Here is a 12,091-nt window from a genome sequence, read left to right on the forward strand (position 1 = left end):
GAGTTTGGGGGATAGGAAAGGAATAAATGAAACAAGATGGGATCAGGAGGGAAACAAACCATAAGAGACTCTTAATCTCACAAAACAAACTGAGGGTTGGTGGAGGGAGGGAGAGGGTGGTGGGGTTATGGACATTGGGGAAGATATGTGCTACGGTGAGTGCTGTGAAGTTTGTAAACCTGACAATTCACAGACCTGTACCCCTAAGGCTAATAATACACTATATGTCAATAAAAAAATAAAAAATTGTTTTAAAAAAAAACTACAAACAGTCTTAAAGAAATAAAGACCTAGCAAAAAGGGGGCACCTGGGTGGCTCAGGGGGTTAAAGCTCCCAGGGTCCTGGGATCAATCCCCACATAGGGCTCTCTGTTCTTCAGGGAGACTGCTTCCCCCTCTCTCTCTCTGCCTGTCTCTCTGCCTACTTGTGATCTCTGTCAAATAAATAAATAAAATCTTTAAAAAAGAAAAGAAAAGAAATAGACCGCAAAGGGAGATATATCATGTTCATAGGTTTCGATAATCAATACCATTAAGATGTTAATTTTTCCCAAGTTGACCTAAAGATTAAATGTCACCCCAGTCATAATCCTAAAAGACTTTTTTTTTTTAAAGATTTTATTTATTTATTTGACAGACAGAGATCACAAGCAGGCAGAGAGGCAGGCAGAGAGAGGAGAAAGCAGGCTCCCCTTGGAGCAGAGACCCCGATGTGGGGCTCGATCCCAGACCCCAGGATCATGACCCGAGCCGAAGGCAGAGGTTTTAACCCACTGAGCCACCCAGGTGCCCCCTAAAAGACTTTTTTATAGACATTGATAAAATGGTTCTAATATTTATATGGAAAATGCAAAGGAACTAGACTGTCCAAATCAATCTTGAAAAACAACAAAGTTGAAAGACCATCAACAAAGTTGATGTCACACAGTCAAACTCATGGCTCACTATAAAGCTACAATAATTAAAAGAGAAGTAATTAAAACTGACATAAGAATTGATCAGTCGTGGGGTGCCTGGGCGGCTCAGTTGGTTTTTGGCTCAGGTCATGGTCTCAGGGTCAAGGTCTCTGGGTTGTGGGATCAAGCCCTGCCTTGAGCTCCATGCTCAACGGGGAGTCTGCTAGAGATTCTCTCCCTTTCCCTCTGCCCCTCCCCCTACTCTTGCACACACTCTCTCTCTAAAATAAACAAATAAATCTTAAATTAAAACAAAAAATCAGTAGAACACACAAAAAAAGCCCAGAAACCAACCACCATTTATACAGTCATCTGAATGGCAATCTGAATTGCTAAGGTACAAATGTAATGCAATGACATTTTCAACAAATGGTGGTGGGATAACTGGATCTCCATATGGAGAAAAAATTTTATATTTTCCACAAAATATTTTTCACACAATTCACAAAGAATAGAAATGGGTCATAGGCCTAAATATAAAAGCTACAATGATAAAATTTCTAGAAGAAAATATAGAACTGTATCTTCACATCCTAAAGGTAGTCAAAATTTCTTAGACAAGACCCAGAAAGTAGTAACAATTAAAAAAAATGATAAATATGACTAAACCAAAATGTAATACTTTGCTTACCAAAGAGCACTCTGAAAATGATTAGGCAACCACAAAAGACTGATATCTAGAACATAAAAAAGATATAACTCCTGCAACTCAATAATAGAGACAAATAACCCAACTTTAAGTGGTCAAAAATCTGAGCAAGTACTTAGAGGAAGATACACAAATGTGAATAAGCCTAGGAAAGTGTTCCAAAATCATTAGTAATCAAGGACTAAAATTAAAACCATAATGACATACCCCTCCATACCCTCCAGAATGGCTAAAAATAAAAACTACAGCGCCAAAAGTTGGCAAGGAAGTGAAGCAACTAGAATTCTCATACACAGCTGGCTGGAAAAAGAATGAAAAAACTATTCAGCTGTAAGCACGTTACCCTCCATGAAAAAAGACTAATGACTTGGGTTCAGAGGGTAGAACAGCAGGCCACAGAGGATTATCCCCAGGCCTTGAACCCTAATGGCTCTTTTTATATTCTGGAGGTCAGTCTTTTGTTAGGTAGGTGTCTTGGTGATTGCCTATTCATTTTCTTAGAGTTGTCTTTGATGAGAAGTTTTGAATTTGTTGTTATCACATTTTTTAAGTGGGTATTGCTTTCTAAGTCTTGTCTAAGAAAGCTCTGCACACCCTCAGATGTGTCATGAAGCTATCCTTTTAGATTTTCTTCTAGAAGAATTATGTTTTATAATTTTGGAAATTAAACTGATAATTTCTTTAGAAATTAAACATGCATCTGCCATATGACCCAAGAATTATTCTGATAGGTATTGTCTTAGAGAAATAAAATCATATAACCAAGAAAAGATTTGTGGGATGGAGACACCTGGGTAGCTCAGTCAGTTAAGCTCCGACTCTTGATCTTGGCTCAGGCCACCATCTCAGGGTTGTGAGACTGAGCCCCACGCTGGGATCCACATTGGGCTCTGCGCTGGGTATGGAGCCTGCTTAAGATTCTCTCTCTCCCATCTCCCTTGCCCTTCCACCACCCTCTCAAAAAAAAAAAAGAAAGAAAGAAAGAAAGAAAGAAAGAAAAGAAAAAAGATGTGTGGGATGGAAAGGTAAAGAGATTGAACCAGGGGCGCCTGGGTGGCTCAGTGGGTTAAGCCGCTGCCTTCGGCTCAGGTCATGATCCCAGGGTCCTGGGTTCGAGCCCCGCATCGGGCTCTCTGCTCAGCAGGGAGCCTGCTTCTCCCTCTCTCTCTGCCTGCCTCTCTGCCTACTTGTGATCTCTCTCTCTGTCAAATAAATAAATAAAATCTTTAAAAAAAAAAAAAAAAAAAAAAAAAAGAGATTGAACCAGGACAGGGTCTATGAGCGAGAAATGGATGATTTTGAGATATATTAAGAAGGTCAATGAGATTTGTAAAAATGTTTTTATTCTGATCTACTTCCTTCTCACCTAAAAGCATTTCTAATTATAAGTGGAGAGAAGAAGGAAGGAATAAGGAATGAGGCATGTTACATAAGGAAATTTTCCTCTTTTGTCGGACCTTTTCTCATATGTATTAAAGAAAGGACAGGGGGCACCTTGGTGGCTCAGTTGTCTAAGCGTCTGCCTTCGGCTCAGGTCATGATCCCAGGGTACTGGGACATACCCCAGCATCAGGCTCTCTGCTCAGTGGATTGCCTGCTTCTCTCTCTACCACTCCCCCTCCTCTCCATGAAATTAAAAAAAAATCTTAAAAAAAAAAAGACAAGATAGGCAGGGCATAGAGGGTAATATTAGTCACCTTAAAAAGTTTGAAACATTAGTTTATAAACCTTGGGACAGCAATGGAAATTTTAAGCTGAGAATGATGAGATTATATTCAGTCATCAGAAGGCTCTTTGTCAACAGTGAATGAGGGAGGGATAAGTTAGGAATCTGTTCCAACAGTCCAGAGAGAAACTGATAAAGGAAGATCATGGCCATGTGAAGAAAGAATGGACTCTGGATATGTATTACAGGGGGCAGAACTGGCAACTCAGTGACAGCAAGGATCTGATTGCAAGGATAAAGAACAGCAGGATTAGAGACCAAGTTTTTTTTCTTTTATTTTCAGGTATGTACATGCTGCTGTAACATTTTGTGAAACTTCAAATGTCATCTTCTCTTTGAAGCCTTATGCAGGTTACACTCTAAACAGAATCAATCCTATGTTCTCTAGCATTTTAGACATACATCAAAACACACATTCCCAAAAAAAGGCACATACTACACTCTAATCCACACTCAGGCATTCAAGAACAGAAAGGCCATATACTAATTACTGAATCTCCAGCACTTAACATAGTCCTGACCCAGCACTAGAGCATTTTACTTTTATTTTAGCTTCTCTTCACTTTAAAACTGCCAGTATGGTATTAAAAACGAATGCCTTGAGTGGAAAAATGTTAGAAGTTATAGAGATAGAAGAATATCCACACTAGGCTTTCTGTCCTTGAATAATTACATTGGTTATACAGTCAATTCTCATTCATGGTAGTTCTATGAAGTCATCGTGAACACTGAATTATCAAATACTGAACCATTTGCTCCGAGGAGAAACACAGGGTTAGGTCCTTGTAAGCCTCTGGTCACATTTTCTTAAACTAGTCAATATAGAATCTTGTTTTATGTGTGTTTCTACTGAAAGATACCTCACTCAATATATATTAACTTACTAATACTGACCTCACAGCCAGAAGCATGTAACTCATACCTGAACAATACTTATCTAAAAGAAGCTTTCTTTTCTCTGTAAGAGACATCACAGCCTTCTTGGACTTGTAATGCTAGACAGCACTTCGGCCACATGCTTGGAAGCCATTCCAAACTGCGAAATCACTAACAAAAAGTACAAAAATGAGAAAAATGTGACACTAAATATATCTCAAAACACTATGAGTGTTGATTTAGGGGTTACAAAAATTTATGGGTAGGTACGTCCCAAATAAAGAATCTATGAATAGGGGCACCTGGGTGGCTCAGCGGGTTAAGCCTCTACATTCGGCTTAGGTCAGGATCCTGGGATCGATCCCCACATCACACTCTCTGCTCGGTGGGGAGCCTGCTTCCCCCTCTGTCTCTGCCTGCCTCTCTGCCTACTTGTGATCTCTGTCAAATAAATGAATAAAATCTCTGAAAAAAAAAAAAAGAGTCTATGAATAATGAGGATCAACTACAGGTTTTTTTTGTTTGGTTTTGAGATAAAACCGCTCTCCCATAGTTCTATCAGCTACCTTTTTCATTCACTCATCCACCTACACCCAGTTTGTATCACAAGATCATGGCACACATCATGCAGCAACACAAATATTTCTCTGCTAGTTACCACTACAATTAGCGGTTTAAGAGAGGACTTTAAAAGATAACTTTCCCTAAAAGATACCAGACCTGAGGCCACTAAAATACCTGAGCCAGTCCCAGAGTTAAACGCTGGCTTAGGAGAATTACATTTAAAAATGTGCCTCAGACTGTGAGTTCTGTGGAGGAATAGACCTTAATAGGTCTAGGAAGCCGAAAGTAGAAACAACCCAAATGTTCATCAACTAATGTAGAAACAAAATGTGGTATATCCGTACAAGGGATTATTAATATTATTCAGCCATAAAAAGGAGTGAAGTATTGACAATGCTTCAATAGGCATGAACCTTGAAAACGTTACGCTTGGTGAAAATGTGCCCAACACACAAAAACTGTAGGATTCTATTTATGCGAAATATCTAGAATTGGCAAATTCAGAGGCAAAAAACAGATTAGCGGGGTGGGGATGGGGGCAAATGAGAAGTGCCTGCTAAGGAGTTGTGGGTTTCTGTTCAGGGTGATAAAAATGTTATGGGACTAGATAATGGTGATGGTTGCACAACCTTGTGAATATACTAAGCCCACGGAACTGTTTAAATGGATGAATTTAATCGTATATGAATTGCATCTCAATTAAAAAAAAAAAAAGCCTAAGAAGGCTAACTATGCGGCAAAACACCAATGTCAGATTCCTTTAGATGAGTAATTCCTTCCCAACTGCGGCCACTCCTCTGGACCCCGCCTAGCTATGGACACAAACTTCGGCACCCTTCACTCCTGTCAACAGGCAGCATTGGGGAGGTCTCACGCCCGTGCATGGGACCGCCACAATTAACAATACGCCGCCTGCACCCCGTCGTGGGGTCTCGGGGTGTTGGTCCAAGTCTCCTGAACCCCTGTCCCTCCTAACCAAACTCTCAGTTAAGCCCTGACCCTGAACTCCTACTGTTCTAACTAGTACAGGCCCCGGTCTCAGGACCACGCTGCTGGAGCCCTCAGGACGACCTCAACCGCCTCCCCAATCGATCTACTCAGAATCTGCGCCGCCCACGCTCCACAACCCCGGGCCGGAACCACCCCAATTGGACCGTCCTCCCTCCCTTCCTCTCCACTTACGCGCCTCAGGCAGCGCACGGTGCACGCAAGGAGCTCGGTCTAGGCTAAATGCAAGAAGGGAGTTTAGATAGAGCCGCGCAGAGGAGCCTGGGAAGGAACTGCAAGAGAACTCTGGGAAGAAGGTCCAAATCGAGTACGAGACCGGGGCGGGCTGGGAGGACAGGAGGAGGAGCTAAAAATTAAGTCAAGGGAGACGAGCCGCAAGGCAATCTGCCGAAAGCCGTAGAGCAACCTGGCAGCGCGACGCTGACTACGACGTGCCAAGGCCAATTTCTCTGAGTCACTCCTACTGCCTCCATCTCCCCCAAACTCCCTTTACTTTTGCTGCCGCCAGGTCTCTGCTGCCCCCTGGCGGACTCGGCAAGCTAACGAGGAGCATTTCGGCGCCTTACCGAGAGATCTCACAAACCCAATCCCCAGATAGAATGAAGTGATGGGGTGGGTAGGAACTTCTCGGATCCCTCCGTGCACGCGAGGGATACTGCAGGAAAAGAAAAACAGGATTTTAAGTCTTCTTTAGAATGATCATCACAGTCCTTTACAGATTCCACCTCAGGCAGGCTCAGCAAACCGAGGTAGGGTGGACACATTTGCTCATTAAGCCCTCTTCCTCTCCCGCTACTGCCGCACGCGCACACAAACACACACCTGATGGCTTCTTAAATTAGCTGGGACCGGAGGGAAATGAGAGTGTGGCGGCATGTAGGAAGGGAGTTCTTTAGAATGGCCCTTGGAACTGTGCCTTGCAACTGGGTGATGACTGCACACCCTATTAGCAGTGTTCAAAAACAAGATTAAAATGTTTAGTCATCACAGCCCCTCTTAAGTACTAAGGACTCCAACAAAATCATTCTCTTACGTTTCCAAATTGGTTGTTTCAATACATCCCTTTAACCAGACCGTTCATTATCTGAGCAGCAATACTCCAGAACAAGTCATTTCCTGGATGACTAACTCACTCTTCCCAGTAACACCGTCAGAAGCTGAGTAAAAAGCCTAAATCAGATACAAAGCATGAACAATTTGGTAAAGGTAGCATTTCAAATCAACCAAGAAAGGAATGGTTTACTTTTAAAATGGTGTTGGGATGATTAATTAACCGTTTGGGTTGATTCCTTATCAAAACATACACTAAAATAAATTACAGTTTTATTCAAGAGTGAAATGGTAGGGGCGCCTAGGTGGCTCAGTGGGTTAAAGCCTCTGCCTTTGGCTCTGGTCATGATCCCAGGGTCCTGGGAGCGAGCCCCACATCGGGCTCTCTGCTCAGCAGGGAGCCTGCTTCCTCCTCTCTCTGAATGCCTCTCTGCTTACTTGTAATCTCTGTCAAATAAATAAATAAAATCTTAAAAAAAAAAAAGAGTGAAATGGTAAACAAAGGTACACATAAAACAAAATAAAAGATACACAGATGAGTATCCCTCAGAATGGAGGACTTTCTAAGTATAAAAATGAGACATAAATCATAATGTAAAAGAGGGACAAAATGTAACTATCTACATAAAACTTTAAACTTCTGGAAGTTGAAAATAAAGTAAACTTCAGAAGTAAACATGAAAAAGGGGGAGAATCATGAATGGTAGAGAGAGCTTGTGTATAAAAAGTTCTAACAAGAATAACAGACCAATGGTATGAGTAGATATTTCACAAAAGGATAATACAATAAATATGAAAAAAGTTTTAATTTTAATAAAAGTGAAAAATACGCATATTAAAATAAGTGTGTCGTTTCACTCACTTCTGTGTTAATTTAGGAAATTAAAATAATTTACATAAATACTACATGATCACATTCTTATTGAAAAATACACACAATAAAAGTAAAAACATTTTGGGGCACCTGGGTGGCTCAGTGGGTTGAGCCGCTGCCTTCGGCTCAGGTCATGATCCCAGAGTTCTGGGATCGAGTCCCGCATTGGGCTCTCTGCTCAGCAGGGAGCCTGCTTCCTCCTCTCTCTCTCTGCCTGCCTCTCTGCCTACATGTAATCTCTCTCTGTCAAGTGAATAAATAAAATCTTTAAAAAAAAAAAAAAAGTAAAAACATTTTATTTGACCACTCATACATCAGAACCAGTTTTATTCTCAGATTTAACCATTGTTGTCAGTTATGTATATTCTTGCTGACCTTGTATTTATGATCATACGTTAAAATAATGTCTGAAGGATGCCTGACTGGCTCAATTGGTGAAGCATGGGGCTCTTGATCTCAGGGTCATAAATTAAAGTCCCATGTTGGGGCACCTGGGTGGCTCAGTGGGTTAAGCCTCTTCCTTCAGCTCAGGTCATGATCTCAGGGTCCTGGGATGGAGCCCCGCATTGGGCTCTCTGCTCAGCAGGGAGCCTGCTCCCTCCCAACCCCCCGCCTAGCTCTCTGCCTACTTGTGATCTCTCTCAAATAAATAAATAAAATCTTTAAAAAATAATAATAATTAATATTGTCTGATAATATTCAGTGCAGATGATACTCTTACACTGCTAGTAGGAATATAAACTGATGCAATCTTTTAGGAAAGAAATCTGACAATATATATTAAAATTACATATGCTTCAGGGATGCCTGAGTGGCTCAGTTGGTTGATAGTCTGTCTTCTACTAAGGTCATGATCCCAGATCCCTGGGATTAAGTCCCACATCCAACTCTCCGCTCGGAAGGAAGCCTTCTTCTCCCTCTCCCTCCACCTCTTCCCTTGGCTTGTTCTCTCTCTAAGAAATAAGTAAAATCTTATTTTTTACTAAAAATCTTAGATTTTTAGTAAAATCTAAAAAAAATTATATAAATATGTATATATATATATCCTATATATATATATCTCCTATATATATATATCCTATATATATATAGGCTTTGACCCAGGAATTCAACCTCTAGGACCTTATCAGCTAAAGAAAATATCAGGGATGTACACAAAGATTTCAAACCTAAAAAGTACTGGAAAGAAATTAAAATACCACATTAGGGGATCTATTAAGCCACCTGGGTGGCTCAGCTAGTTAAGCTCTTGCCTTCAGCTCAGATCATGATCCCTGGGTTCTGGGATGAAGCCCCACACTGGGCTCCCTGCTTAGTAAGTAGACTGCTTCTCCTTCTTCCGCTACCTCTCTCTCTCTGCCCCTTTGCCCCTATCCCACTCATGTTCTCTCTCTCTCTCTCAAATAAGTAAATAAAATCCTTAAAAAATAATAATAATATGGCCATTAAAAATCATGTTTAAATGTCCATTGACATGCAAAAATTGTCCAAGATCTTTTTCTGTGGAAAAAGCAGGGTCCAAAATTATACACATAAAATAGCTTGCCTATACCCATTAGGATGGCTAATAGTAACTTTAGAATCTTGATGCAGATGTAGAAAAATTAGAACCTTTGAGCCCTATTGGTAGGAATGTAAAATGGGGCAAACACTATGGAAAACCACTTAATGGTTCTTCAAAAAATTAAAAATGGAATTACCATTTAATCCAGCAATTTTCCTTCCAGGTATATGCTCAAAAGAATTGAAAGCATAGTCTTAAAGAGATATATTTGTTTAAGATTTCATTTATTTATTTGATAGAGCGAGCGAGGGCAGGAACACAAGCAGGGGAATGGGAGAAGGAGAAGCAGGTTTCCCACTGAGCAGGGAGCCCAGTGTGGGGCTTGATCTCAGGATCCTGGGATCATGACCTGAGCCTAAGGCAGATGCTTAACAACTGAGCCACCCAGGTGCCCCTTAAAGAGATATTTATATACCCATGTTCATAGCAACATTATGCATGATAGCCAAAAGGAGAAAGCACCCCAATGTCCATTAACAGATAAGTGGATAAGCAAAATGTGGTAAATACATACAATGGAATATGATTTATCCTTAAAAAGGAAATAAATTCTGACACCTGGTACAATATGATGAAATTTAAAGACATTATGCTAAGTGAATTAAGCCTGTAACAAAAAAACAAACACTGTACAATTCTGCTTATGGGAGATACCTAAAGTAGTCAAATTAATAAAGATGAAAAGTATTAAGAGTATTATCAGGGGTTAAGGGAAACAGGAAATAGAGAGTTGTTATTTAATGGACATTGAATTTCAGTTTTGCAAGAGGAAAAGAGTTCTAGAGATTGGTTGCACAACAATGTGCATATATTAATACTGAGCTATACACTTAAAAATGGTTAAGCTGGTAAATTTTATGTGTATTTTACCACAATTAAACAGTTTTATTTTTTTTAAAGATTTAATTTTTTATTTGACAGAGAAAGAGAGAGCGAGAGGACAGTAAGGGGAACAGCAGGAGGAGAGGGAAAAGTAGGCTTCCCGCTGAGCAGGAAGCCAGACACAGGGCTCAATCCCAGGACCCTGAGATCAGGACCTGAGCCAAAGGCGGATGCTTAACAACTGAGCCTTCCAGGTGCCGCTAAACATTTTTTTTAATTAGAATAAAATCGGTCTTTAAAAACTTGCCTACAATAAAGTAAATCAAAGAGCTTCCATACTGTCAAGGTCTCCAATGAACTGATTAATAGTTCATTCTTAAGTGTGAGGGCAATAAAGGAACCAAGGAATATCTTTGACATAAAATTTTTAAAAAAATGAAAAAGTAAAACCAAGAGACAAGGTGAATGGAAAAACTTTTTTTTTTTTTTTTTTTTTTTTTTTTTTCAAGAAAACAATGGGACGCTTGGGTGGCTCCGTGGTTTAAGCCCCTGCCTTCAGCTTGGGTCATGATCCCAGGGTCTTGGGGTCGAGTCCCACACCAGGCTCCTTGCTCAGCAGGGAGTCTGCTTCTCTCTCTGCCTTTCTGCCTGCTTGTGTGCTCTCTCTCTCTCTTTCTTTCTGACAAATGAATAAATAAATAAAATCTTTAAAAAAAGAAAACAAATAATTTTCTCAGATAACAAGATATTATAGTCTATTCATGAATAGGATAGTGTGTTCTAAGAAAAAAACCTTTAAAAAAAGCTTTTAGAAATTAAAAATATGATAGCTAATGTGAACATCTCGCTGATAGGTTTGGAAGAGAAAGTCAAGGAAATCTCCCAGACAGTTGATCCAAACAATGGGTAATAAAAGAGAAATAATAAGAAAATTAAAGTGTCAGTCAAGGAAATCCAGTATCTGACAAATAGCTTTCTGGAAAAAGAGAATAACAAAACACAAGGAAGAAATTAACAAAGAAAAAAACACAAAAGAAGTTTTCAGAACTGAAAAGATGTCTATGTGTCTATAGATCTTCATATTGAAGGAACCCACAGTAGAGCTCTGCATGATTAATTAAAAGCTATGCTGAGAAATTTTAGATCATTATAGATGGAGGAAATCTCTTAAATGAAAATATCCAAAGTGAATACCAAAAAAGTATCATTATAAACAAAGTATCCAGTTACATCAAAAGAATCAGGAATCAGAATGGCCTTGGTCTTCCCTAGCACAGCAATAGAAGCTAAATGACACTAGAGAGACGCCTTCAAAATTCTGAGGGAAAAATAATTTCCAGCCCAGAATTAAATATCCAAACTATCAATAAAGGGAGAGTAAAAGTAACAATATTTCTAGACAGACATGTTCTCAGAAAAAAAATTCACTGGTTGCCCAACTTTTTTTAAAAGGTAAGAATGTGGGGCACCTGGGTGGGTCAGTTGGTTAAGTGTCTACCTTTGGCTCAGGTCATGATCCTAAGGTCCTGGGATCCAGCCCTGCATCAGGCTCCCCGCTCAGTGGGAAGCCTGCTTCTCCCTTTCCGACTCCCCCTGCTTGTGTTCAGTCTCTCGCTGTCAAATAAATAAATAAAATCTTAAAAAAAAAAAAAAAAGGTAAGAATGTGTCAAAATGTAAAACAAAACTTAGGAAGAGGGGACGCCTGAGTGGCTCAGGCAGTTGAGCTTCTGACTGTTGGTCTCAGCTCAGGTTTTGATCTTTGGGTCATGACTTCAAGCTCCGCATTGGGATAGAACCTACTTTAAAAACAAAAATAAAATGAGGAAGGAAGAAAGCACAGGAATTAGGAAACAAGATCCAACACAGAAAAAAGGCCTGAAATTTCTCAGATGGTAAGAAGTAAAAATCTCTGGAAGGCAGCTATGCAGCAGGCCACAGGCCTATCAGTGCAGAGTGGAGAGTAGAATGACAAGCCCCAGATGGAATGTATACGGGGGGCGG

General features: G+C 40.1%; 1 protein-coding gene across 4 annotated transcripts in view; it reads right to left on the reverse strand.

The window, feature by feature from the left end:
* The window catches only part of RAD52 (RAD52 homolog, DNA repair protein), a 37,690-nt gene extending 31,627 nt beyond the window's left edge, over positions 1-6,063 (reverse strand). For 3 of the 4 annotated variants that reach the window (XM_059403877.1, XM_059403876.1, XM_059403873.1), the window contains exons 1-2: positions 5,954-6,063; positions 4,254-4,378 (exon numbers count right to left, since the gene is read on the reverse strand). The gene's annotated coding sequence lies outside the window, so the exon portion shown is untranslated. The remainder of the gene's footprint in view (positions 1-4,253; positions 4,379-5,953) is intronic. The other variant, XM_059403874.1, reaches the window with a different exon arrangement.
* Positions 6,064-12,091: the final 6,028 nt, after the last annotated feature.

This window comes from Mustela nigripes, chromosome 6 (genome assembly GCF_022355385.1).
Source record: "Mustela nigripes isolate SB6536 chromosome 6, MUSNIG.SB6536, whole genome shotgun sequence".
NCBI classification, from domain to species: domain Eukaryota; kingdom Metazoa; phylum Chordata; class Mammalia; order Carnivora; family Mustelidae; genus Mustela; species Mustela nigripes.